Genomic DNA, 5,419 nt, shown 5'->3' with positions numbered 1-5,419 from the left:
TTTCTTCTTTTTCTTTTCTTAAACCTCTTATCCGTTCAAATACACGAATTCTGGTGTTTGCCTGCTGGAATGAGTTTATTCTCTCAGTTCCTGGACACAGGGAAACAAGACATCTGAGGAGTGAATTCTGGTGTTTGCCTGCTGGAATGAGTTCATTCTCTCAGTTCCTGGACAGAGACTGCCCACGCCACAGCTGGCAGGGAAACAAGACGTCTGAGGAGTTTTTGGAGACTGAATATCTGGAGCAGTGTGTTGGGGACAGCAATGAAGCATGGCTGGGACAGGCAGTGAACACAATCCTGGTCAGAAACAGGTAAAACTTCCCCAGGTGAAGACTGGATCAGAATTTCTTTCCTTTTGGCAAAAAAAGTTTGCGTTTCTAACCTACATTTTTACAAGGTTCGTTTACACTGATGTTCTTGGGCCAATGCTTTCTAACCTACATTTTTACAAGGTTCGTTTATGCTGATGTTCTTGGGCCAGTGCTGGTTTTTTTGAGCAGAAAGCGTCCTGCAGCAAATGAAACTGCTGGTGGATTTAGCAAATAAATAAGCTGATGGAATGCGGGAGGGGGAGCAGGATGGGTGAAGGTAACAGTCACTGAAGAATGCACGATGGTTTTTTTGAGCAGAAAGCGTCCTGCAGCAAATGAAACTGCTGGTGGATTTAGCAAATAAATAAGTTGATGGAATGCGGGAGGGGAAGCAGGATGGGTGAAGGTAACAGTCCCTGAAGAATGCACGTATTTACTACCATGTAATTACTATTAAAATTCCTAAGACAACTTAGTATCAGTCACGGCCACAACATCCTGGCAAGCTGGACATTTTGAAACTTGATCTCTCCTCAGACTTCTCATCTTGCTGTTTCACTGCAATTTCTCCTTCTGTCACCTTTCCACAATCAGGCCCTCGCACAGGTGAAGAAATGGAGCCTTTCTGCGCCTCTGCCTGCCTCCTCAAATTCATCTGCTGTGGCCTCTTGGGTGATAAGCCTGGTTCAAAGCCTTTGCTTTCAAAATCCTGTTACTGTATTTATGTCACACGTTGGTGTTAATTCATACACTGAGATTGTTTGCACTGGTATATTGCCAAAATCCTACCGAGTTTACACGGGCCATACGCCTAGAGGCAACAGCGCATTTTCACATGTTGTTACAGGAAAGTCATGATAATCTCATAAATAAAACATAGGGGCATCGTTACGTCAATAGAGCCCAGCCTCACTAAAGGCTCTTTTTAAAGAGTAATTTGTTGATACTATCGGAGCCAAGTCACGCCATCAGTCATCCTCTCACGTTCCTTCGGGTTTTAATTAAACAATTACTTTACAGCTTTCCTTAAATTTCAAAGCTAAATAATGTAGGACTTACTTCCTCAATTAAAGAGAGAATCATTATCTGTTGCTCTGAGCTTAGACTGAAAAAAATACCACACTTCCACAGAAAGCTGTTAAAGAAAGTTCTTACAACTGAATGTTTGGGGTATTTTTGCTTTGTTCTAGACCAAAGTCTTGCCTTGTCTGGATGAGGTGTTACAGATTTGAAGTTATATTGACTAGTAACCTCAGGAGTTGACCCTAACACCGGTATCTCAGTTTCTGTAAAGTAAGAGAAAGAGCTGACACTTGTTTGCTGGGGACTTAAGAGGTCTAGCTAATTTTGTTCCACTGAATGATAGAGACTTTATTATTAGAAGTAAATGAGTAGCATGCTTGCAAAGAATCAGGCAGCTTGCTCTCGTTTCAAGACAGGATACACGCTTTGTGGTTTGGTGAAAGTATTTTGATAAAGAAAAAAAATGCCTGGTTGCGCTAAGGGGTAGGAGTGGATAAGAAGTGGAAGAAGAAAGCATGAATGTGAAACTCTGCACCAAAAGCAGAGATCAAAGTTAATGAAGCCACGCCAGCCTTATCAGGAGGTGTAATAAGATAGTGAAGTACAAACGCAACATTTCCCTTTAGATATTCATAGAATCATAGAATGGTTTGGGTTGGAAGGGACCTCAAAGATCATCTAGTTCCAACCCCCCTGCCATGGGCAGGGACACCTCCCACTAGACCAGGTTGCTCAAAGCCCCATCCAGCCTGGCCTTGAACACCTCCAGTGATGGGGCATCCACAGCTTCCCTGGGCAACCTGTTCCAGTGTCTCACCACCCTCATAGTAAAAAATTTCTTCCTGAGATCTAATCTGAATCTTTTTTCTTCCAATTTAAAACCGTTTCCCCTTGTCCTATCATTACCCTTCCTGGCAAAGAGTCCCTCCCCAGCTCTTCTACAGGCACCCTTCAGATATTGAAAAGCTGCTATAAGGTCTCCCCAGAGCCTTCTCTTCTCCAGGCTGAAAGAAGAGAAACCTTTCATATTATGAAAGGTTGGCTGGTAAAACCATGATTACCCTTGGACAGCAGTTCTCCATGGTGGATCTTGACTTTGCAGATGTTGGCTCCTCCGGACCCTCTCTCACTGCTCCAGCATGCTTTTCCCCCTGTAAGTATGACCGTCTAAAGGCTCTGTCTGCAGACACCGAAGCGAACGGTGTACGACAACCAAGATAACTCATTCCCTACAAAGAGCTTTTAATTTGATTTACCTGGGCCACCTCAGTGGAGAAGAGGCATTGGGCAGTGGCTGCTGTGGTGGTGAAAGCACTGGAAAGCCCAAGCAGCACTCCCCAGCCCAGCTTGGGCTCCCTTGCTCTGTCTGACTTTGCCAGGGATCAAAGAAAGTTTAAAGTGGAAATCCACTTTTTTTAAAAAAAAAAAAAAAGAAATTAGTATGGTTCAGCGAAGTTAAGCTCCGATAGTAATGTTTTGTGTGGAAAATGAAGTGCCTCCTTGAAAGAACAGATAGGCAGGATCTGGCTGCTGTCGAGGGCTAGTTTCTGCCTTTGAATTTCAGGTGATTTCTATTCATCATTTCCAAGTATTTAGCATGCCAACCGCAGGCATGCTCTTTCCAAAGGGAATGTTTACTAAATTAAACATTAAAGGAATATGAAAGTTATTCTCTATTCTAATGATGCTTAATTAGAGAAAAAAACATGGAAATAGATTAAAATAATTAGTCTTAATAAGCAGTAATTGCCAAGTCTTGTGCAACAGAATAGCCTTCACAATTTAGAGATAGAGAATAATGATGCTGTGGAACTACTAATAGACACTGCTTTGAATATTAATTTAATTAGTAAAGTGTGTTTAACTTCGTGTTTTCCTAGACTACACAGTTCCAATCATCGAGGCCCATGTGTGCTTACTATGCACCAGGACAGTATCCATCCTGCTGTCCATCAGGATAAACATATATTGGATCAAGACCATCTGAGGTGAATTCAAGTAAATAGGATAATAATGACATTTAATAATTTAGTTTATGTACTGTATAAGTTTATCATACACACATAGAGGTGTGCTCTCTGTACTTGGTGCTTTGGACTACTTTTTGCTTTGAGTAAGGAGGTATCTCCTTAGTTTTAAGACCCCCCCCCCCCCACAGAGAACCAACAAACCACTACACCAGCTGAAGTAGGGGATAAAACCAAATCTTTTTTCTGTTACTTTGACTTTCCTAATGTTGCAAATGAAACTGTAGCTGCCTATACAGTGATTATCCCATGTATTGTAAGAAGTGTGCCAAACTGGTACTGCCCACTGTCTGGTTGAGCCCCCCCCCCAAGCTGGCCCAGGTTTCTTTGGGAAAGCACAGGTTGACAGCATCTGCCCACTTCAGCCTTGCTCAATCTAAAGCTCGCTCTGCCCATTTCTCACCCTGAGCTCTGGTTAACAAAAATATCAACACGGTGAAGAGGAAGCAAGCATTATTTAGTGCAGCTTGCCACTGCATTTCTGCGCCATATGGTTCAGTAAATCTTTTGCAGTCCCTGTTAATCAGGAAGGCACTACTACTAAATTTAAAAATAATTTCACACTTCTATAGGCTTCTCTTATGAAAATATCCAAGTGTTTTTGTGAAGATGTGGGAAATTATTTTATATGGGAATCACGCGAGTTTCCTCCTCATGTTTGAGCTAGTCTAAAAATGGGTAAGGAACCGAGAAGAACCCTGCAGACATTCAAAGACAGCAACCAGATTTACAGCTGTCAAGGGGGATCCCTCAGTCCCACCTGCAGCAGCCCTGCCAAGGTTGAGAAGATGAAGATCAGAAGATAACACTCTGCTCAGAGATCAGTCCTATAAAAGGAGCAGAAATGTCAGCAGCTAAAAGTTCGAAAGAAAGCCAAAGTTGGCAGCCCACACTGGTAGTGGGGACATAAGGAAACTGAGACCACTTCTTTGAAGTACACTTACTTAAGGCACCAACAGTAGGAAACTTTTTCTCTCCAGCCATTATCCAGTGAATATGAAGAGCTATCATCATCCTGTTAGGCCAGGGTTTGATGATAGAGGCAATGCAGCACTATGACTCTGAGCTGGGTCAGAAATGTCACAGAGTGCTGATTCTGGCTCTTTTTGGGGCTTAAATTAACTTGTGTAAAAAAAAAAAAATGTTGACATGGTTTTGGCAAGCTTTATACCAGATCAGATATCGTCTGCCTGCGCCTTTGTAACGATGCTGTATCAGGTATCGCCCATCTTCCTGCAGCTACTGAAAAAATACAAAACCAAAGTCGATTCTGTGCTTGGGCTAAAACAAAAGCGTGTGCCTGCACCTGATCTGAATCAAGTTTATATTAATGAGTTGATCTGACGATGCACTGAACTAGTGTTTACCATCCTCCAACAGATGCTTAAGGTAATCTCGGTAGCGCCAGTGTCTCCTTTTGCCCGTGGTTTTGCATGATCTTCGAATCTCAGTGGTTTTCTACCCTAAAAAGAGACCCTGTTTCAGAAGGGCTTCGGCGTGTGTCGGTGTGTGCTCCTGCTGCTGAAGAGAAACCTCACTCACTCAAAAACACCAAACCTGTTGGGCCTGCTGGGCGTCATGACTGGCAAGCAGGGCCTGGAAAGAGGAGAGCCTTCAGATGCCCGGGATCCATCCTGTCTCCCAGGGAAGCAGAGTCCTGCAGGAAGCACCCGGTCGGCCACTCCAAGAACTTGCAAAAAGCCTTGGAAAAACCCCGCCTGAGTCCTGCCTGAGGCGCCCGGGGCCCGGCGGCACCGTCCCCTGACAGAGACGACCCATGGCGGCCTGCGGCCTCACCACAAGTTGGACCCGCAAGGCCTCGGGGAAGGAGGCCTGGGATCACGGCTGTAATGCCTCCCCGGCAAACCCCCGCTGCTCCGGGCCTGCCCCGCTCCGGCAGCCGCCCCCCGGGGCTCCGGTTGGACGCGTCGCGGGTGGAGTCTGCTCTCCACGGGGCTGAGGGGCTCCTCAGAGCTCTGACGACCCCCGAAAGCCCCTTCCCCTCTGTGCTACCGCCGCCGCCTCCCTCCGAGAGCGGAGCCGCCGCTAGCGGAGG

Source organism: Calidris pugnax, unplaced genomic scaffold, assembly GCF_001431845.1.
Source record: "Calidris pugnax isolate Ruff unplaced genomic scaffold, ASM143184v1 scaffold188, whole genome shotgun sequence".
NCBI classification, from domain to species: domain Eukaryota; kingdom Metazoa; phylum Chordata; class Aves; order Charadriiformes; family Scolopacidae; genus Calidris; species Calidris pugnax.
This window is presented reverse-complemented; position numbering follows the sequence as displayed.